General features: G+C 37.7%; 1 non-coding gene across 1 annotated transcript; it reads left to right on the top strand.

The window, feature by feature from the left end:
• Window positions 1-685: 685 nt before the first annotated feature.
• On the top strand, window positions 686-789 carry LOC115931354 (small nucleolar RNA U13). Its single transcript, XR_004067861.2, has one exon. It is a non-coding gene; the product is annotated as a small nucleolar RNA U13 (small nucleolar RNA).
• The last annotated feature ends 23,709 nt before the right edge of the window (window positions 790-24,498 follow it).

Raw genomic sequence — 24,498 nt, 5'->3', positions numbered from 1 at the left:
AGCTGGCTCCGACCTTGGCCAGCCCAGAGAGGGGATCTCATAGTGCAACGGCGGGCTAAAGGGCTCCTCCAGCGTGGCCAGAGTGGGTGCCAGGCCGAGGAGGCACCAAGAGCGAGCAAGGGCTGCCAGCATGCTGTCACCTCTCAGTAGTACAGTCCTTATAGATGATATAAAGTAGAAAGCCCTTTAGTTGAGCTTTGGAAAGAAACACCAAGCCCCAGATAAGTTAAGTTTGGCTTAAAGACAAACTATGACTTTGGCAATTTTGTTTTTCATTTTCATAACTTCTGTTTTATTGGATCAAGAAGCTCTTTTGTGGGTTCATTTCAACGATGTGCCTGTCAGTTTAATCCAATCATAAGTAAATTTAGTCAAATAATCAGTTGGAATTGATTTAAATGGATTGACAGGTGGTTTTGAGGTCTTCAGATTATTACCTCTGAGGCTATTTACTCTACGTGTGTGTGTGTGTGTGTGTGTGTGTGTGTGTGTGTGTTCTAAAGCCAGGAATGTGGCCCAAGGGGAAGAACACAGAATGGTAACTATAAGAGAAAGAATATTACTTTGTGTAAATATAGGTGAGGCCAATGCAAACATGACAGGCCAAGTGTAATCCTGTGTGATGGAAATTTTTTTTTAAGTTCCAAGTCGGTAAAATTATTTTCACATAAAAAGATTGAATCAGATCCTTTTGTAGTTTACGAGCATGATGATTGAGTGTTCACACACGGATGTGATATGTGCCACCCTCAAACCTTGTTACAACTTCAGCTTATTACCCAACTGACCTGAAGAAAGGGAAAGAAAAGGAAAGACTGACTCTTATTTAAATAACAGTATTGATACTTGACACTGTTAATTTCCTTTTCATATTCTTAAGAGTATCTATTCATAACAATATGAAAGACATTGCTTTGACTTATATTCTCAAGCATTTCTTATGTTTGGTAGGTAAGAAAGTATATTCAATTATATCTCAAACTGAGATATAGTAGTATCCCTGCCTTCATCAGAAACTGTGTGAAAATAAGTAGTCAACATTTTGTACTGTTTAGGATATTGTGTGCTTATTTAGTGGTTTGACTTCAAATACATTTACAGGTAATGTAGAGTGGCTGCCTTCGCAAAGAAGGGAGGGAAAGGCTGTCAGAGAGAGGTACAAGGAGAACAATAACCACAGAGATGGTTTATTCCTTGTTCAGAATATTAGGTATAGACTAGTTCATTATAGTACCTTAAATCACATCATATGTCTAAGATGTTTAATGATAATCATTCAAGTACTTCACAGCCTGAAAAGTCTTCATGGACTTCCCTATAAAGATGGGTCCAAAATATATTTGAACACATTTTAAAAGTAAGTTGTTTATCGAATCTTCAGTTTTTACTACCTCTCCGCTCTATCTCAAAAGGTGACATTCCCTAAAGCTTGCAGGTTGCCATAAATTACTGAGCTTTGGAGAAAAGTAATGAACTCATTTGTTTTGTTTTTGCTTTTCAACTTTACAGCAACCTTGAAAATAAATGAAAACTATCAAGATGTTTAGTTTAGGAAATTTTCATGGACTTTATATAAACTGCAGTAAGTCATTAAAAATAAGAGAAAAGCCAATGGGAAAAAAACTAATGTGATAGTGATAACTGAACTGTGATCTCCTAATTGCAGCTGTATACTATATCTACCTATAGCTACATGGCAACATAATATATTTATATCAATAAATTAGCAGCAAATTCCTAATGCTCTTCTTTATTGTTTCCCTCATACTACCTTCTTAAACCTCTTCGTCAAACTGCTAATTATTAGATTTTTTTCACCTTCTGCATGTATCTACAAAACATCTTCCTCTAATTGATTAATGGCAAGTCACTACATTTATCAACTTACTCTTTCTGACGTCTGATAGGATTAAGCCTGAAGGGTGTCAAGGAAGCAGGAGGGAAAAGTATTCAGATCATACCTTAATTTGCATTCGTTTTAAGTACAGGAGAGTTTACAAAGCATTTATTCTATTACAGCTATCAATTTGCTATTTATATAGGTGTCCTGAGAGCCAGATGGTATCAGGTTAGAGGTTGGTCCTATCATTTCAGGAGCAACCTCCACTTCTGAAGTCACAGGCCCCAAGAACAATGACCAAGGTCGCCCTCCACAGCAGGGCTGTGCTTTTCTTTGAGGAGAGATAGCCCTTCAATGCTGAGAAACCCAGCTTCCAGGAACTGCAGGCCTCAGCCCAGGCACTGTCTTTCACGTAGTCCTGCAGAGAACAATTGTGTGAAGCACGGTGACCTCAGAAGCCCAAAGCCTGGCAGGCTATTTATGAATGCAGTGTGCTCAGAAAATGGGTTCAGGATGAGGAAACCCTATCAGAGCCCAATTTAGCTCCCACTCTGCCTGTGAGAGCATCCTATGAGAAAACAAGGGTAAATATAGCAATAACCAGGTTGCATGTTGTGCTTCTGAGAGCAGAAATGAGAGATCTTCAGAGAAATTTTAGCCAGACAAGTAGGATTCTCGGAGCATTTGTTGTGGAGATAGATTATCGAGGTGTTTTTCTATTGGCCTTTTATCTTTTTTGAGGGAGTTGAAAATCTGGTCAATGCATTCCCACTTTTACGTAAGAAAGCATTTTACAATGAATATGGGATAAATAACATTGCTCATCTTTGAAATATGATGGCCCCATTGTTATTTCCAGAGCAATCTAAATAGATAAAATAGTTTCTTTCCAAGCAGGTCGGCCACTTTGGGCTAATGCAGCTTATCATCTGTGAGAATTAGGCCTGGCCTGAAAATGCCCTCAGCAGGATTCAGTACAGTTTTCCTTATGTGATATAGTCATGTTAGTAATAACGACAGAGGACACCCCGTCCCTGGTGTCAATCACCTAGTGGAAGAAGAACAAGAGTTTCCTCAAAAGAATGCAGCAGCTAACGCAGAATGCTGTAAGACTCCAGCTTCACTGCTTTGAAACCTCCTGCAGATTCTTTTGTTCTTCACACACGATATATTTCACTCTTCAAATAGCTCCATGCTGTTTAATATCTAGAGTTCCTTTCATGAACTGTCATATGCTTAGGTTGATGCAGACGCTAACTTAATTAAAGCCTCAGGGAGCACATGTATTATCCACTGTAACTGGCCCTTCATTGGAAGGAAAATGGCGTTTAGCAGCAGTTGTGGGCTGTGATAACCAACAAAGTGAAAGTAAGAAGAATACTGCAAGTGGAAAATGCTACAACCTTACATTACAGAAAAGCAACACGACTGCGTGAAGCAGGGGCTGCCAAGGAAGTCATAATGTTGAGCCAATAATTCTTTTGGAGTTTTTCATAAGCAAATAATAAAAACCCAAAGCTATAAGGACACAATTGCTCATTGCAATGACTGATATCCCAATCCCCAAAGAACAGAAAACAAAATCTCTTTAATTATAAATTTGCATATTGGGAATCTCAGTCTGGTCATTGACTCAAATATATTTTAATTTTAAAAAGCATGTATTTATACACATATACATTTGAAAACGTGAGCTATGTTCTAGCAGTTCAAAGGCATTTGCCAAGACGTTTCCAATAATCTTGATGTAATTCCCTATTGTTCGCTTAAAAGATTATAAAACTTCCATTGAGCTTTTCTGTATTAAAACGAAACAACTCCATTCTACCTTCATCCCCTCTGGAAAGAATACAGGACCACATTTATGTATTTCTGGTATTAAAAATGCATATTTCACCCAGTGCTAAGTGGAGAGTCTGTTGCTTACTATTTGTAACCATGGGCTGGTAACAATTTCTCTCCAGAGTCACAGGTCCATGCAAAATGAGAATACATGACCTCAGGCCTTGCCCTTCTCCTTCTCGGTCTTTACTAACATACAGGAGTACATACCCAGGACAATGGAACTGTTTATGAAACAATATAATTCATAATAACACAATGACTCCTTAAAAACAAAGCTTCGCAAGTGGTGTGGAGGAAATGACATCACTTTTAGACTGGACAAGAGACTTAGTGTTTCAGCAAGCATATGAATACAAGTTTTCTACCTGGATGAAATACATGCTATCATAAAGTAATATTCACAGCATGGTTAGGATGAGAATAAAGTCAGAGATGACAAAAATAACCTTTTTATGTTTTTTAATTCTGCACAATTATTCTGGTGCTTTTAAAAATGATTAATGACAATGGCTCACCGATTCTGAGACTTTTACCTGTCTGTGACTTTAAAAAATTAGAAATGCATGAGTTTTTAAAAAGTCAAAGTGAGAACTCAGAATTGTTAAAATGAAAGTAATAAAAGCACTTTCACAAAATTATTTTTTACCTAAGGGAATCTATTTCAAGTCATATTCAGGATTCTGACTGATGAGTTGACGGATATGCCTGAATTCCATAAAGGAATATGAATTCAAGGGCAAAATGTATTTGGGGGAGGAAACAACTTTATTTAAAAGGCATTGAAATTGATTTTCAAAAATTGTGTGCTTCTGGGGAATAGGAAAGGACAAATTCTCTAATGAGAGCTGAGGATGAAAGTGAAGCGTGTAGGGAGAGAGATACAGACACACAGAGAGAGGCTTTGCAGATATACATGTAAGGACAGTCTCCATCCACAGCCTGAAGAAGTACAAAAGGTCACTTTCTTGTCTCTGACATATAAGAATAGTATTCTATCATGCAGCAGCCTCTATGAATTTGGATACCTCAGCTCATGTCTGAAAACAAAGAATAAAATGTCAAATTCGCCAGTATAAGTTCTGAAAAGTTTCATTACGAAGTCCCCAAATCCAGTAGCATAATTATTAGCTAGGTCTTGACAGCAAGTGTCAGGATGTATCAATATTGCCTGAACCCAGTCGTGATTCAGGAACTACAACCCTGACCTTTACCCCAGACACAGTGAGTCTAAAGGCAGTTGTGACATAAAGCTCATTTCAAACAAATGAATAGGGTTGTAAACTTAAGTATAAACAGGAATGTACATAAATCTTTCATCCCTGTATATGTTCATCCTTTTTTTCAGCTGCCCCAAACATACAAAAAAGGGAGCTGTGTTTATTTCATTATTTGTATTATAGACTACTTTCAGATTGTGTTTAGAGAAGATGTCTCTTCCTATATGTATAGGTAGATATATATAGATCTTCCCAGTTGAAGAGAGTTATAGCATTGTTTATCTTTTGGTTCCTGTTGTTGCTCCTAACACAGTAATTTTCCTTCAATAAATATTTATTAAATAAATAAAATATAAATAGCTTTCCTCATACATTACAGCATAAGCATAGTTAGAAATCATTTTTATTTTAACACCAAGGAGCTTGCTGCATATTTCTAGTTATAATTTGCATGCCACATAGTGTAGCATACTGCGCTCCGATTCAGGTGGAGCTGAGTCCTGCCCTTATCCTTTTTATTAGCTAGATGATCTCCATGGAGTTCATGACAATTTTAAAGGCTCTACTTCCTCAACTGGAGGATGGGAATGGAAAGGAGGAAAGGGAAGAAAAACTTATCTGGCTTATTTCATAAGATTGCCCTGATGATTGATTGAGATATATGAATGCCGGGTGTAAAATATACGACCCACACCGGTATGCATTTTGAAAAAGTCTAGCAATCATGTCACTCCTTCCAACATGCTGTCTATAATGTGAATTTAGCAGTTATCATTTTTCTCACACTTGTATTTACAAGGCATTTTTCTTTGTCATTCAGGAACAAAAACTAGGATTTAGTTAGTACACAGACTGTTAAATGCGGCTTTCATAGAATGAATATTACAGCTTTTTAAAGCCATTTCTCATTATATTGAAAGCTTTAATTTTGAAAAGAAACTCATGTTTTGCTAACCAAGGTAACATGTAGTCTATTGTGTGCAAACAACATAAAATTATTGTTTGCAAATCTTTTTGTACCTAATTCTAGGATTGCCAAGGAAATGGAAAGATGAAAATGAAATATATGTAGCCACTCCAAGCTTTTGCTTTACCTCAGCCCACCCACTTTGCAAGCACCAAAGTTTGAAGTTGGTTTCTAAATTCAGAACACAGTTTCCTAGAGGATCTATATTTGGAAGAAGGATATTTCCCTTGTCTAGAAATACACCCTTTCCTGTGTGCTCTGCAGATATCCAAATGGGAGTTTTCCCAAAACCAAGTAAACAATATCAACTCCTTTGCTTGTTATCTTAAATTTGAATTGAAATCAGTAACTTTGGAAAAATAGTTGGTAATTTGACACAAATGGTGAAGTCTTCCAGTGCTGTGTTCGGACCATGCCTCTGCTCTGCTTTTATGCCCTTTACATTCTTGCATTATTGTACGTACTGTAATATAATCCTATTCTATCTTCCTGATATAAACTCATTGAGGAGAAAGACCTTATTTTTCATTTTTAAGTCTCCTGTGCTTGGCGTGGTTTTGGTATAAGGTAAGTGTCTGATAAGTATTTGTTGAAGGGATGAATAAATAAATTGCATATGACTATATAGACACACATACAGTAAAATGAATTTGTAAGGTCAAAACACAGCTGTTTACACAAATGATCAAATAACTTTAGTCCAGTCATAGAAATATAGTAACAGTGACTTAGAGCACCGATTTGTGGTGAGATAAAACAGAGTTCAAAGCCAGCTCTGCCCCTTTGGCTGGCTCTATGACTTGGGCAAGTTACTACATCTCCTTGTAATAATTGCAATTATTACATCTCTCGGAGCCTCATTCTCCTCATCTGTAAGGTATGGAATGGGTAACAGGATTGAAGGAGGTAAAGCATGCAAAAATTTTTGTAAGGGTCTGGCCATGTAGCAAGTCCTTGATAAATGGTAGCTCTTAGCATTAAGTGGTAGTCATGGTAGAAAAATAAAGGATGTCCTAATAATTTGTAAGAGGTTTTACCACTAGAAACACTACATCTTTTTCTTTTAAGTAGTGTCTTTCTTTATACAACTTTTCATTCAATCTTCTTGAAGCCAGATTTCCTTCCAACAAATTATTCCATTTTCAGTTCTCCCTAATGGATGAATTATTTTTCTCTTTATGATAAAATAAATAGAGGCAGCTGATACAGCCACAAATCACTCCAACTTCCTATGGAAATTACTTCATTGATTTCTGAAATGATAAAGGACCTGTAATGTACCTATAAATACAGTCATTAAGTCACAAATTGCTCATGGCAGCACAGGAAATCTCAATATACTGTCCAGGCTTCATCCTCCCCCAAATACACATTTTCCCAAGGGCACCCAGCCCGGATCCATTATCATAAGTACAGCTGGAGCTAGAGTCATGAATCAAGGGCAGCTTTCCTGTTCCTCATCCTTTCTGAGTTCATTAGAGTGGGCAAGTTTTCAGACTAACATGTTAGGTCAGAAGTAAGACCATTTGCATAAAACAAGATGAGTATTCACCAGTCAACTTCTCTGTGACATGGTCAGAGTCTGGACTCTAAAAGGAGCCTCTCCTGAAACCCAGAAGGCTCTGATGCAAAAGTAGGAAGGCGTCACAGACTTGGAAAGTGGACTGTATTCCCGAGCCCCAGACATTTCATTTGCAGGCATGCACCATGTCTCATGTCTGGGGCCTGCTCATATTGTCTTCACGGTCAAAAAAGAAAATGATAAGGATTTTGGGCACTGGAAGGTGCAAACAGTGGCTTTATCGCATGTAAGTTCCATCCCTGGATGCCTGCAAAAAAGCAGAGACCTTGACATCCCTACCTGGAACAGAGATAATTCCAAGATCATTGTACGCCCTTTGTGGAATTATACTTAGCAGTGAAAATCTTTCAACCAACTTCTGAACTTGTTAGGGGTGGTTACTGGCAAAATTCTTTGTTTCCCTTTTATATTTATTGACTTTGCCTTCCTCTTACCCCATACTGGCTATATTTCCCTTTTGGGTTATATTTATTTTGCTGAGGCTTTCAATTTGTTTCTCCCCAAATCTTCTAAGATCTCTAGTCTCATAGGTTAGGTGTTTAAATAATATATTTAAATGGCTTGTGGAAGAACACAAACATAGTGGCATCACAGCAGGCACCAGGCTCCATGACCTGAAAAACAAACTTATTAATGCCTTTGTGTTCTTTTCAGCACATCCCACTAGTGGAGGGCTAGCTGGCAGCCGCAGCTCACCGCTTAAACCAAAATGAATTTCACAAGAAAACGCAGTTCATATGCCAAAAGGAAGTAATTCAATCCAAGTACAGAATAATCTTTTTCTGGTACCTTATATTTATTTTTTATGTGCCGTATTTAAACTTCTAATCATCCAGCAGCAGCAGGAATTACTACTCATCATCATTCTTCCCATTGCATTTGGGAACAGCACCAATACTCAAGGATTACCTGGAGTGTGGGGGGGTGCATATTAAATTCCTGTTTTTATTTTCCTAAATGTGTCCCATTATCTCTCTATTGTCCTTGGCTTTTGTGAAAGAAAAAGAGGCAAAAATAGGCCTAAACCTGTTCAGACAAGCAGCATCTAGTGAGCAAAAAGAAAATCTCCTGGGTAGGTCTTCCTCAAATCTCTTTAATGGCACCCTAATTATGTATAACCCTATTGGCATCTTTGGTGTCACTTTCTTTAGAAAAATTATCAAGTGTTTATCCCTGGGGTTTATGTTGTTACTCTTGGAAAGAATCCACCAAGTGTCTGAAATGACTCTGAGGCTACTCTCCTTGAACCTGCCCTATGCTTAGCCAGAGTTTGTCATTAACTACAGGTGGTTACTCAGCAATTATAGCTAATCAGAACCTTAAAGGGAGGGGTTTTTAATCCCCCTCATGGGACGCTTTCCCCTTGAAGTTCTGTTTACTTCTATTTGATGCTTTAGGCAATCCTCTAACATTTGGGAAGAAAGTTTTTCTATTTATCAATTACTATGAAATGTCTTCATGATGTGCTATTATTATATTATCTTTTAAAGGGAAATTTGAAAATTTCTTTGAAAATGAAATCTAGTTTTTTATACAGGGTGAAAATTAATCCCTTCTAGGTTTGCCCTCAACTGTCAGAAAACTCTCATAGCACTCAGTAGTTTTTAATATCTTTTCTGCTACAGTCTGAGTCTGGCTAGGGTTTGTGACCAGACTGTTTAATAGCTTTGTATCTTTTGTGAGATCTTTATGATAAGGGACAACATATACTTTCGTATTTCAAAGACAAATAATTTCAGAAGGTAACATTTTTCTTGAGAGTTGAATTAACAAATCTTCTGAATTTTGGATAGGAAGTTTTCTAAAATATATTATGCACTTGATTTCCTTCTTAAACAAACTATTTGATGCATATTTCCAAATTTTTAAATAAATAAAATAATCATCATGGACGTCGACTATTTTCCTCTGCCTAAAACGTAATGGTCTTGGGAATAATTAAGCTATTTGTGGCTATTTGCTCCATACCAAATGGTCCTGTACTGCCGGTCTTTTACAATCCTTTGTATGGCTTTTGTAAACCACAGATTTTGTCTATGGTCTTCATTGCTTTTACCTTTGTTTGCTTTCACTTCTTGCTGTGCCCTGGGCACTGCTGAGAGCCCTTAGCTAATAACTGACCCCTGGTGTATGAACATCAGGACATATTTTGACTGCTAGCTCCCTTGAGAACATTGGATTCAGCTGATTTCCCTGTTCCACATATAACTATGACGTACATTACTCTGACATTGAATGGAATCTTTCAAAATAGTTAGTCAAAATGGTGGAACACAAAGTACAGGTTGATCCTTTTACTTTAAATGAGTAGAATGTAAAATGCAGAAAGCCAAACAGATAGATACTACCTCTAATAGTAAAAGCAGATGGGCTAGAATCAAAATTTTGTCTATTCTTAAGCTTTATTTAGGAACTAAAGTGCTTTTATTATGTTAAAAATGTAGACTCCTGGACACACTTCAAACCTTCTGGATCAGAATGTCTGGAGGCAGAATTCTTGATTCTTAAGCATGCAACCAACATAATTTTGACAAAAAAAAAATTGGGCCGCATTTTGCGAAGTGTTAGGCTATAGTTATCATTATAATAATAATAAATATGCTGGTGAATCATAGTGATCCTTGTTAAAAGAGAATTTTTACTGATAAATAATAGCATTTCTCTATAGTCTTTTCTATATTCATTATATATTTTATAATGAATCATCTATTTTAAGAAAAGTTCTGTGAAGTAGAAAATTTATCTCAGCATAAAAAAAATGTAAGGTAGTGTTTTTATTCTCAAGAGGCCGATTGGGCTGCAGAACATCTGTGAACTCCTCAAAAGTTCATGCGGCCGGGCGCGGTGGCTCACGCCTGTAATCCCAGCACTTTGGGAAGCCGAGGCGGGCGGATCACGAGGTCAGGAGATCTAGACCATCCTGGATAACCCGGTAAAACTCCGTCTCTACTAAAAATACAAAAAAATTAGCCGGGCGTGGTGGCAGGCGCCTGTAGTCCCAGTTACTCCGGAGGCTGAGGCAGGAGAATGGCGTGAACCCGGGAGGTGGAGCTTGCAGTGAGCCGAGATCTCGCCACTGCACTCCAGCCTGGGCGACAGAGCAAGACTCCGTCTCAAAAAAAAAAAAAAAAAAAAAAAAGTTTTTTTGGATATATGCTTTTTTCTGGGAAGAGAGTTGATAACTTTCAAGCGATTATGCTCATTTTAGAGATGAGAAAACTAAGGCTCAAAGAGATTAAGGAACTTGCCCTTAGCAGTTAAAAAATGAGTTATTCTTTCTCTGAATAGTTAAAGAATTTCTCAGCTGAATAGAACTGGGGTCCTAAAGATAGGTGTGTCCGATTCCAAATCCATGCTGTTTTCCATCCAAGCTTAGGGTCTCTCAAGTGGCTTCAAATATTTTCTTTCATTATTCTCGGAAGAGTTGCCCAATTTTGCCATGAGGTTGCCCTTTCCATGGCCCTGGCCATTCTTTACCACTTTTGTTCACCTACTAGTCCTACCAGGTGAATCTTGTCTTAATAGTCTAATCATAATGTAATCAAGTGCTTTTCTCTCTTGGAGAAACAATGGCCCTCATTCTCTGTCTTATCTGATCTCATTTTGTTTCCGGTGATAGCTAACTCAGTTTCTTCAGGAGAGTTTTCCCAAAATTGTCAGAGAACAAGCACACCAGACCTATTCAGCAGGTTAGGGGGAGCCCAGTTCCCCATTGTCCCCTGTTCCATTTTTATTTTTTATTTTTCAGTTTCTCTTGAGTAAGCACTTGAAGCAGCTGGGAAACTTAAACCACCATCTAAGTAAAGCCAGCATGATCTCTGCCTAGCAACAGGAAGCAGGATGTCTTGCCAGTGGCAATGTTTGTTTATCTCAACCAAATGCCTACTCATTCAAGAGACAAACCTGTCGTCTTGGTTGAGTCATTATTTTTTTTTCTAAATAATTATTTCTCTTTAATTATTTATTTAAGATGAGGCCCTTTTTAACAAGTGGGCTTCCACCACCTCCAATACTCCCCACATGGCTTTTTAATATTAGTAATCCTAAAGTGGGTGTTAGAACTCTCAAACTCCTCCACGGAGTCCAAGAACAGAAAAAAGAAGAAAAGAAATGAGAGTCTTCGCTAGAGGATCCTTCGGCTGCAAGGAAGAGCAAACATCCAGCAGCCTTGTGAGATCACTACTGATTCTGCTTTTTCACTGCAAGAAATGTTTGTTCAGGCATTTGCAATGTACAATGTGTACGGCTAGGAGCTAGGGATACACATGATTAAGAAACAATATTTGACCTCATGAAGCTCCACATCAAATTAAAGAGACAGAGGCACATACATAGGGAAGTGGCTGCAGTTTGTGTATGCATTGAGACACCCTCAGTGATGAAGAGGAGAAGCAACTGTTATCAGGAAAGATAAAGGAAGCGACTGCTTCCTTGGGCTGGCCTTGTGTTTTCTCACTCATCACCACCCAGAGTACATCAATTTGATGGTCTGCTCTAGGAAAAAAGAAGAAATGCACGTGGGTATGTTTAAATTTCCAGAAGGCTTGGGGCCTTTAACCAGCTAGAATTGTTTCTCTACAGAGGCTGAAAGTGCATCCATCTATCACTGAAATCTACTAGGAACGTATTGTCCAGCCTAGAGGAATTAGGAATTAATCTTTTCCAGAGAAAATCTTTTCCATGGTTGAAATCGAAACTGCCCCCAGAGAATAATATTCCTAGGAATATACATAATACAATAAAAACAAAGAGCACAGTTGAATAAATCTATGGCTAGACTGAAGAGTTTTGTTTCGTTGAAGTATGTTGCTGGATTAGCTGAATCCTTGCTGTTTAGATTTTCTTTCTGAAATACATTGTAATCATTGCTTCAAATGTTTTATATTCAGACTTGGCCACAGTTATACTATTGAATTCGTTGGATGAATTTTAACCAATTTAAATGCAATTGGGCAAGTAAATAAAATCAGTCTTATACCAGTTAGTTAACACTGTGCTAAAAATGTAATTATATGACACAATGTCTTCCACAATGGTTGAGCTAATTTACACTCCCACCAACAGTGTAAAAGCTTTCCTTTTCTTTGCAACAATAGAACTTTGAATGCTAAACTGAAAGAACTTTGATATGATCAGGTCTACCTACCTATCAAGTAAAAATAAAATAAGTTATAACTTTAAATAATTAAAAATAATTTTGGTACAACATGATGAACTAGTATGTCTCACTTCATCAGATTGGAGTACAAAATAAGGGGATATTTATTTTGAGGTTTCAACTATAATGATTATGATTTCCCAACTTTCTCAAAATTGGGGGTATGTTATGCCACTTCTCTTTTGAAGCAATGTCTGTCAATCCCTGAGGAATTCTCACTTGTAAATTCCACTAATATTTGTCCACTCACTAAATACCAGACCTTGTTCCAGGCATTAGGGATAAAAAGGATGCCCTGATTTCATAGAGCTTGCATTTTAGTTGGAAGAAGCAGTCAGTAACCCAACAAATCAACAGGATGACCAATAGACAAACAGCAGAAAAATAAGGAGGAAAATGTTAAGTGTTATCCGAGAGCTAAATTTCAGTGATTTGATGAACAGTGAGGGGTAGTCAGGGCGGGACTTTCCGAGGGCAGGGCATTTGAGGTGAGGTCTGAAGGAGCGGAAAGCAATCCATTTGGCTGGAGCACAGGAGTGGAGGTGAAAGTGAGGGAAAAGCAGGGATGGTCCCGGAGAGTCTGGTGGCGATGTAGATTTTAATATTCCTGTGATGGGAAATCACTGGAGCCTCGCAAGTAGGGGGAGTGGCATGGTGTGATTAGTAACTTCAAATGATGTGTTTGTATGGAGAATAGATTGTAGCTGGCAAGATTCGAAACAGGGTGAGCAGTTAGAAGCTATGAGAATGGTTCAGGTGAGATTCAGAGGGGACTTGGAAAGCGTGAAGCCATGGGGACATGTTCTGTAGGTGTGTTGATTAGATCTGGATAAGGTGTGGGGGTGAGATTAAGGATGGCTTCTAGATTGTATCGCCAACACACTTTTAATGCTTTGTGATCCCAGAGATTTCCGGGTCCCCATATGCAGTCAGGCAATGGTGTTTCCTAAATGTTGCATCTCCTGGTACCAGCTTACTACAGGCACATTTAAAAATTCAATACCCACCTAAACCAAAGTATGCTATTGAACACTTTTTATTGCAAGTTTGGAATTTCAGCACTTGCTGATGTCTTATCAGGCTCAAAGTTCCCATCCAAAGACCAGGTGGTAGAGGTTGGCTTTTTCATTTTGGCCAAAAATAAATCTTAATTCACTCATAATTTTGAGCCTAGAAACCTCACACTTCCAGTCATTTGCTCAGTATAGGTGACCTTTTCCTTTCCAGTTGTCCCTGCATAATTAACAGGGGTAAATTTGTTTCCTGTATTAGAATCTATAATATGTAATTAGAACAATGTGTAATTAAAACTTCTACAATATATAACTAGAACTTCTCCACCCAGAAAGAGCTATTACCATAGTGAACCCAATATTTTACATATTTGGGGAAAAATTTTAGCTAATAAAGTGCTCTCCAAGTTGCATTCTACACTAACTGTTTAATATTCTGCAGCATCCGTATATAATCTTATGGTCACTTTATTATGTTTTCAAAGAGCAGGTGGGTATTTGCTTTATTTTACTCTTTTGACTAAAGCTGTTATTTAATAGGCTTCTCAATGAATGTCTGGCTCATTTTAGAACAAAGAGAATCTTCTCTAAAAACCATTTATTCTTAACCTTCAGAAGCCAACTCTAACAAGATCCCCATTTTACAATTTCTCACAAATAAAAAAATAAAACAAGTTGAAATTACTCTTTTTTGATTGCTCCTCCATTTATAATTTTTGTACCATCATCAAAGGAAGAATTGAGAAGAGCAAGACAATAGCCTGTATAAAAGTTTGAGTCTTTAGTGAAAAGTGGAGATTATGTGGTCCAGATACCATCCACAGCTGTGATTTTGTTGAAGATGGTTCAAATCACCTGAAGAGTTGTTTCAAGTATACATGTTTCTCTTGCCTCCATGAGAAACACTAATTTACAGTCGACTATATCATAGAAAAGGCACAAGTACATTACATTTTGCAAAGCTATCTTTATAAATTCTAATTAATCATGAAAGAATGAGTCATAGAAGTAAGGTGCAAGGGACACTGTTATATAATTTACATGATAACTGATTTTGATAGTTTCTTTTATGTAGAACTTGACTATATAAGAAACAGAATTTTATGACTCTTAGATATACAAGTGATCTTTGCACATTTAATGCCTTTTGGGTATAGTAGGCAACCAAAGAGTTCTCAGTAAGTTCAAATAATGTGTTTCTCTGTAGAATAAGGAATATACACATAGCAAATTAAACATTTAAGATTCTAAGTTCTTTATGCAGCTTTCATTTTCCTTGGATGTTCATTGCTACATATCTTAAAACAAGCAGGACTCTCAAAATTGAGTAGAGAAAGAATCAGGAAATTTTCCATGTAGAAGAATGGTGTCACTGAGGTGTGGCCATGGCTCTCAAGTATGCTTTCTTTACGGGCTCACAGGAACATGTGTTGTCTTTGCCTCCCTTCTTTCTCTGTCAGAACAATAGAAATATTGGCAAATGTTCCCAGAAAATTCTAGCAAATTCTCTCTACTACAAAAATGGCCTTTAGAGAAAATAACTGTGAAAAGTAGGAAGTTACGAGAAGATAAATTTAAACAGTCCAATATGCTTTTGTTTGTTATAATTAGCTGTGTGTACTTGACCTTTCACTTTATAAAATAACAGCATTCAGTTGGGCAATATTCTTCATAGACACGTTAACTTGATGTTTCCATCAAAGTCTCAGAGCTATCACCACTTACTGTAACTCTTCTTCAAATTTCAGAGATTAAAGTCATTTGAAAACACAAATAAGGTAGCTTGGGAGATGTTCCTGGATTTCCATAACATCCATTCTTACTTCTTTAAGCTGTAGATTCTTAGGCACACATTCCCTCTGCCTCATTATTCTACTGGCAGCTAAAGCAAAGTGCTACTTCCAATGCGAGAAGCCAGCCAGGAAGCCCACCTGCTCATTCTTTCTCGCAGTAATATTTCTTCCGTATTCTGGCTTTGAACCTTTTTGACTACTCTACTATCTGACCTTGCCTTTTTTTTTTTTTTTTGAGAAGGAGTCTTGCTCTGTAGCCCAGGCTGGAGTGCAATAGCACAATCTTGGCTCACTGCAATCTCTGCCTCCCGGGTTCAAGCAATTCTCCTGCCTCAGCCTCCCAAGTAGCTGGGACTACAGCCTTTTTCTTTTCAGGATAAGTGCTGCATATCTTCCTATCCTTCCTGAGGCCAACACCAGGTATTTATTACACGTCTGCTTTCTAGCAGAAAATAACATACTTGCTTCAAGGGTCAGACCTCAACTTGCATAAGACTTTGGAAGAATTGTCTCTCTTTCTACATGAGTTGATCTGCTTTTTACTGAAGGCCTCTGCCACCCAGCAGTCCTTGTTTTGTATATGAATGACATATAGAGACACTCAAAGGAGGGACTCGACCCATATTTTCCAAGATGATATTTTCAATCTTCCTCCTCTTTCAGCACAGAATACTATGGGCAAGAGCAGCTCCATTTTGCCCCCTATTTAAAACAGAAAAAAAAATGATTTTCCCCAAAATGAATTTGTTTTATTGAAACTTCTCTGTTAATTTTCAATGATACATGTTTATTTATAATTTAAAAATGAAAAGAGGATGTATAAAATTCTGGGAAAATAAAAATATCACTATTTTGCTCCAAAATGCTTTTTATCTCTCTCTAGTGTTACTAATGCTTTTACCTTAGGTTTCTACATTGATGTTATGGATGCTATGCTTTTGTCTCAGAAAATTTTCCTCAGGGAAAATCCTTAACATCCAACTTCATGGGCCTCTCTAATAAAGTGCATGGCCAGGTGAAAGGTGAAATGAATCATAGCATGCCTGCGGCATTCAGTCAACAGCATGGGAAGCTGTGCCAACTGTGGGCCAGCTGGCTTCACCTACACACTCTTCCCCTCATACAAACGGACAGATTTGATACTGTTCTAGCTGTGAGTCCAGGCAGTTCTATGATAAAGTGAATTCATGAAGATACTCTTATCTCAAAACCAATAACTCCATGTATTCACTCCAACATCTGAGAAAGAACTGAAATCTTGGAATATTTTTCACTGGGTAGGCAAGTTTTGGGGATGCTTCAGCTAATCATGGAGGCACCTTGAGGTCAAATACAAAGGGGTGATGCCCCAGACTTCTTTCTAATCTGTCAAACTTCTGAATCTGGAAAATCCAGCGATGCTAATCCATGGGCTCAGTAATCTGAAGGGATTTGGGGAACTTGAGAATCAGCAGCCATTATTTTTAAGTGTTTCATTGTCTTCCTTCTTTCAGGCAAAATAGAATAACTAATGGAAACACAAGTCTTTCCACCTCATCAAATCCAACTCATAAATAGAAATTATCTGGTATTCTAGCCCTAAAGATTTGGGATTCTTGAGACATTTGGATAACCCTAATGTCTGGTTAATACAGCCTGTGGCAACCTATAATCAGGTCAGTTGAAGCTATATTAAACTGCACTGATACTGTCATCCCCGAAATTTACAAGTTTTCCATAGACTTGTGTATAGACATAATCCTTTAAACTATTTGTGCATTACAAAAGATTATAACCATGATTTTATGACATAAAAAGAAATTTGAGTTTTGGTATATGGTATAGTAGCCTCACCTTTATAACAGGTGATTATTAATTTGCACATAGAAAAATTAGACTAACTGGAATCTTCCAGGTTCCATGAGAATAAGTATGGGCAAAGTATCTTTCTCAGCTATAAATCAGTTCTTCATTAGACTTTCTCTTCCTCCAACTCAAAGACAAATATCCTAGTAAACAAATTCCTGTGTCGATATTTTTATAATTTTTAACACATTTAGCAGCAGAATAACTAAATGGATTTAAGACTTCATTGAAAATTATTGTCAAAAATCTGTAAGAATAAGTCATGTTTGCTTCATTTTCTAAAGCTCAGGTCCATAATACATGGTATTCTAATTAACCTATATGATCAAGGCAGCCCAAAGAAAGTTGCCCCAGACTTGATGAGAAAATTGAATTCCAGTTAAGGTTCTCTTTTCCAGAGACCTCTTTGCATGGCAGAGAATTGAGTAGTAGCAGGAGGAATAGTTTGGATATGGAGGGAGTGAGTTCAATAAGTTTTACTTGGAGCCCAGGGAATTTGTTCTCTGGGTCTTTCATGTGTAATGATGGAATGGGGCTGGGTCAAGGCTGCTAGGGCCTTTCACAGAAGGGGAATTCAGAGTGTTCCCAGACGGATGGTTACGATATATGAGTGAGGACAGTGGAGAACAGCTGGAATATTATTGCTATCTATCCAGACTCTCAAAAATATATCTGTGACAAAGAAGCCCACTTTTCTCCCAAATAAGAAGAATAGAGAAATGTTGGAGATGGAGATGATTAGTGTGCATGCTTTCCACTAAAATTTTTCAAAGTTTAACAAGCTTTTTGTGTGTAACCTTGCAGAAAAAGACATTGTGGTTGATATGGAAAGGCAAGCAAGGTTAATGGTGGTTGTATAAATACTCTGGGAGAACAAAAAACAACACAAAAAATTAAGCAAGTTTCCAACAGGCCTCAATATTCTCATCATAGGAGGTGAATAATAAAGGATATACTTAAAAATCAGGAATTCAGATATACTTCAAATCACCCTCAAAGGTTAAATGCCTCAATGGTGTTAGCTCCCTAACTTAACGATGCCGATTTTCCTGTAAAACTTCAAGAATTTTCTTTTTATCTTTAACATTAGGAGAAATAACATATTTATAGGCTTGCACTTTTAACTTATTTAGACCTGGCTTCAGAAGAGAGACAAATCATCTCTCCCCCTATCCAGGGTTTTGATCAAGGCCCATAATTCAAAAACAACCTTGGTTCTACTTGTTTCTCAGGGCCTTTTAGTACCATGTCTGGCTAGTGACTGGATGACTTGAGCATGCATTATCCAGACCCCCTGTGTCCTTAAAGCCATCTTAGACTGGGTTAGGCATGCAGTTATACAGCTGCTGGTTTCCACTGCAGGAAGTGGGTACGTTTAGGGGGAGGACTAAAGTGAGGTGCATGTCTAATTTCTTTACTAGGCTCTAAACAACTTTGAGATATTTCAGGACAAAAGATAGTATTTAAAGGTAAGATATTATAAAGAGTGGCAATAATAGTAATGACAGTAATTAGTGTTATAATAAAATACAAAGGAAATGAGAAAAATGTATCTTTAATAATCCGAAGTTAACTTGACAAACCAAACAAAATAAGTAAGTGAAATCAGCTTTTTGCTTCTTCTTTGGAATTGATAATTACTTGCCCACTGTTTATATTTAGGACTTTGCAGGAGCTCTGTGAAAGCTACCACATGAGACAAAGGAATAAAATATATATATATGTGTATATATATATGTATATATATGTATATATATGTGTATATATATGTATATATATGTGTATATATATGTATATATGTATATATATGTATATATATGTGTATATATATGTATATATATGTATATATATGTATATATATGTATATATATATGTGTATATATATATGGTTCATATATTTCTTCAGTACATTGAATCTAGCTTCAGCATTTATTGAAAAGAAATACAACTTGTCAGGGTACAGTGTGTAAACCTACAGGCTGTCAATTGACAAGAAAAAAAAAGTACTTTTTCTCTTCTAGCCATTCTTCCTCTTTTTATGTGGGGACAAAAGAAGATGCTGTGTTGGCAAGAATTTGAAGGGCACATGGGTTATATCTGATCACCTTTCCTTGCAGGTACTTCTAATTAAAGTGAGATTTGGAAAATATAGATTCTCTTTGGTGATAACACAGATAACGAACTAGCAAACAGAGCTTTTAAATCTAGAGGTGTGTCCAGAAGGTCATGTAGGTTCCCAGGTGTTCGTGGCCTCAAAGGCGGAAACTGCCCTATGGAAATATTCTCAAAGGATGGTGAAGATAAGTTAATAATAACAATGTGTGTTTCCCATAGATGCAGGGGCCTTTCAAAGCCCCAAGTTCTCTTCCTCTGACACATATGCATTTGTGTGTGTGAGTGTGTGTTGTTCCTCTCGTCCATGTGACCAGACGCTCCGGTAGATATTAACAACAGGAAATGCAAGGTGTGAGTGTCCAGAGTGGGTGGTGCTGGCATTGGACAGAGCAAACCTTTGAGAAGCAGGAAACTCTTGCAGGAAGCAGGAGGCTGGGGAATGCCTGTGTCTTCGCTGTTTTGTTTGTAAAGGGCTGCCTTAAGACATCTAACGGATGGAGTTTTCTCCTGAAGGAGGAAGTAGGCTTTAGACAAAGCGAGGATTGATTTGTGTTATGCTCTTGCTTCAGAAAGGAATTAGAAATTATTTTCTTCTCAGGGAGGAATGATTTGGCTCACAGTGAAATGTACACCGCAGATAAGGTGATGAAGTTGGATCTGCTGTTTTTATTGTATTGGGAGTTTCCTCTCAGCTTTAGATAGGGGTTTCTGTGGGTTATAGAGCTTGAAGAGAATTACCAAGAGACTAGAGATCAGTATACCTATTATATTTACTAATTTATTCATTTATTCATAGAACAAACATGTATTTAATACTTAATATAAAATGGTCAGCGTGTTACTTCAAAATTATATGGAAGTATGAATAATTCTGAACCATTTTCTATTGAAATATGCTAAGATTATGACACTGTGACATATGAAGGAATTAGATTTTAGAAATAAAGAACATTTGTCACTAATATTTTTCAGTAACTTTTGTATTCCCATTAATATATTACGTACCTTTATATACAATCATGTGCTACATAATGGCACTTTGGTCAATGATGGGCTGCATCTGTAACTGTGGTCCCACAAAATTAAAATGGAGTTTAAAAATTCGAGGGAAGCCATAGCCGTTGTAATGTCGTAGCACAACGCATTACTCACTTGGCTGCAGTGATGTTGGTGTAAACAAAGCTACTGCACTGTCAGTCACATAAATGTAGAGCACATACAATTATGTGCAGTACATAATACTGGATAATGATGATAAACAACTAAGTTACTGGTTTACATATTTACTATGTCATATTGTTATTGTTATTTTATAACAATATTCCCTGTATACTCCTTCTACTTACAGAAAAATAAAAGTTAACTGTAAAACAGCCTCAGGCGGGTTCTTCAGAAGGTATCTAGAAGAGGGCATTGTTCTCACAGGAGATGACAGCTCCATGTGTGTGATTGCCCTGAGGACCTTCCAGTGGGACAAGATGTAGAGGTGGAAGACAGGGATACTGAAGATCCTGACCCTGTGTAGGCCTAGGCTAATGTGTGTTTGTGTCTTAGTTTTTAACACAAAGTTTAACAAGTAAAAAAAAAAAAAAAACAAATTTAAAATCTAAAAAGCTTATAAAATAAATATACAAAGGAAGAACGTATTTTTGTGTTTGTGTTTTAAGCTAAGTGATATTAAAAAATGTCAAAAAGTTAAATAGTTGAAAAGTTTAGAAAGTAAAAAGTTACAGTTAGCTAAGATTAATTTATTATTGAAGAAAGAAAAAATATTTTTTTAATAAATTTAGTGTGGCCTAAGTGTTTATAAGGTCTATAGTAGTATACAGTAATGTCCTAGGCCTTTACATTCACTCACCACTCACTCACTCACTCAGCCAGAGCAACTTCCAGTCCTGCAAACTCCATTCATGGTCAATGTTCTATGTAGGTGTACCACTTTTGATCTTTTTTTTTAAGCCATATTTTTACTGTACCTTTTCTATGTTTAAATATGTTTAGATATACTAATACTTACCATTGTGCTATAATTGTCTACAGTATTCAGTACATAACATTCTGTACAGGGTTGTAACCCAGGAGTAATAGGCTATACCATACAGCCTACGTGTGTAATAGGCTGTGCCATCTAGGTTTGTGTAAGTACACTTTACGATGTTTGCATAATGATGAAATCACCTAATGGTGCATTTCTCAGAACATTTCTCCATTGTCAAGCGACACATGACGGTCTATGATCTCCTTTAATCTTCCTTTAATCCTCATCCAGTAGCGGTAACTACTACTATCCTTATTTTAGAGATGAAGAAAAGAGGCTTATAGAGGTTGTTTCACTTTGTCAGAGCTGCCATAATAAAATACCATTAACTGGGTGGCTTAAAATACAGAAATTTATTTTCTCAAAGTTCTGGAGGCTGGAAGCCCCATCAAGACATTGGCACAGTTGGCTTCTTCTGAGGCCTCTCTCTTTGACTTGTGTATCTGTGTCAAAGTTTTCCCTCTGTATCTGTGTCCAAGTTTCCTCTTTCTACTAGGACACCAGTCATAATGGAGTAGATCTACCCTAGTTACCTCGTTTAACTTTAATCACCTCTTTAAAGGCCCTCTCTCCAAATACAGTCATATTCTAGTGTTTTAGGGATTAGGACTTCAACATATGATTTTTTTTTTTTTTTTTTTTTTTGGTTGCGGGTTGTGGCGCAGTTCAGTTCATAACAGGTTAAAATGTTTCAAGATCACATAGAGAGTAAGACAAGGGTAAGCCAGGACATGCAATTCCCTCCTTTCCTCTTCATAAGCCTTAGAGTGACCTTAAATAATAGTGCTTGCCCTGTTTCCCTGGCTAGTCTTTATTGCACACCTGTTATGTGCCAGGCACTGCTGCAAATGCTGAGGGTAGAGAGCTCCTTCCCTTATGGAGATTGCTATGTTGTGGACAAGCCAGACAAGAAGTAAGTTAGCAAACACGCATGTGAGGCAACTCCATAAATACAGTAAGTACCACACAGGAAATAAATAGGGCAATGTAACAAAACATGACTAGGTGGGGTGAGGAGATGGGAGGCCATTCTGGAGAAGGAGAGTCCCAAAAGTCTTCTCTAGAAAGGTAATCTTGAGCTGGAAACCTAGGAGAGGGGAAGGTGCCAGCCCTGGGTCAAGGGTGGGGAAAAGTTTTCCTGCAGAGGGGAGGGAAAAATGCAAAGGCCCTGCATAGGGACAGAGCAGGCCCGGTTGTATGAGAAGACCTGTGCTGTGTAGGTGATTTTCCATGCTGCCCAGCAGAGGCATTATTGACAGCAAACTTAGAAAGCAGAGTTGACCATTGTAGTTTAAGAAGCTGTGAAGCCCTGGGTTCTAATCTCAGCTTCAGCCCCTACTAGCTGTGAAACCTGAAAGGGCACTATCTGTGTCTGAGCCTTAGCTTCCTCAAGAGAGAGGAGGAGAATATGGGTAGAGCAACACACAGTATCCACCTGCCTTGGCCTCGAGCTCATCGTGATGCACGTATGAGATAATATGCATGACAGTGCTTTTCAGACTGAAAATGAAGTGTCACAGAGAAGACCTAGAGTCATTGTTTCAACATGTCTGTCTATCTACCTATCTATCTATCTATCTATCTATCTATCTATCTATCTATCCATCTATCTATCCATCCATCCATGTGTCTGTCTGTCCATCCATCCATCCATCCATCAATCCATCCATCCTTCCATCCATCCAATCTATCTAGCTACCTAGCTACCTATTTTTCCCCCAACTTTTACCTAAATGTAATCAAAACTCAAGTAGAACTCAAAGCATTCTACTTTATGAAGTGACTAAAATCATTTGTCATGGCAAAATTATACGAAGTTAAGTAGCTCATTTCCTTTCGCTCATTAAACAACTCAAAGTGGAATTAGTTATTTTTGTTTATAGAGAGGCTCACGGAGTGTGTTGCATATTCCCTTTGAGAACTCAAGCATGAGTGGGCATGCCCTGACTGGCCAGCAAGTGGGAGTGAGGGTGGGGGTGGAGGTGGCTGTTTAGGGCATCATTTACAGGAAGGTCCACAGAGTCCTAAGAGAGTAGCGTTAAAGGATAACTCTAGGTTGACATTCACACCTCCATATTTTATAGCTAAGACCCCCAAGATACAGGGAAACAGTTCTCACTCTTGATGATCTGGGCACTCCTTTATCATAACGAGGAATAAACCACTCAGAAAGCAGCAGGTGCACAATCATTAAATCCTTCCTGTCTCCATGCCTTTGCACACGCCGTTTCCTCTCTTTAGAATGCTCTCTCCAGAGTCATTCACGTGCTGGTTCCTTCTCATCAGTCCTTCCCTAGCTCAAATGGAATTCATCAGGGAAGCCTTTCTTCACCACCCAGTTCTTCCTTCCCCCTCACCAAAATCACTTTCTTCCTTTCCTCTTTTTCTGTTTGCCTTCACAGCATTTATCACTCCAAATGTGTCTCAAATATTTATTTAACTTTTTTTTTTACTGTCTTACCCAAACCAGACAACAAATTCTATGGGAGCAGGGAAACTACCAAGTTAATCACTGCATCCCATTGTCTGAATCAAAGATGTTGGTCATTACATCGCCTGTGAATCAATGAAGGGATGACTACTTTTAGGTAAAGCTGGGTACTGGGGAAGGGGTTAATTCTGTGAACAGTACATTTTTACTTAAATTCTGTTCTAGCCTTGGGTTCCAGGGACTTGGTTTCCAGGAGAAAAGAGATACAGAGTTGCTGTAGGAAAGCTAATTAATTGTAGACGAAAGCCTACAATTGTAGAAGAAATCTCAACCTCTCCACGTCTCAGTCTCAGCAAAAAAAAGACTGGAAATAATAATAGTAACTTGCAGGATTGTTGGAAAGATTAGTGAAGTAATGTTTTCAAAGCACATGGCACGAAGATCAATAAACGGCGTCAGTTATTGTTAACTGAGTCATTAAAAGGGCAAGGCACTCTGTCTTTTGACCTAATAGAAGTTTTACGTAAGTGTGAAAAGCCAAGAGCCATGCTAAAACCTTAATGCAAAGAGCTAGTGGGTCTTATCCATCTGGAAAATCTGGACCAGGCTTCCATAGCGCTGGCACTGGAGGTCCTTCCTGACTCTACTGGCCTC

Source organism: Gorilla gorilla, chromosome 19 (assembly GCF_029281585.2).
Source record: "Gorilla gorilla gorilla isolate KB3781 chromosome 19, NHGRI_mGorGor1-v2.1_pri, whole genome shotgun sequence".
Taxonomy (NCBI): Eukaryota; Metazoa; Chordata; class Mammalia; order Primates; family Hominidae; genus Gorilla; species Gorilla gorilla.
This window is presented reverse-complemented; position numbering and strand designations above follow the sequence as displayed.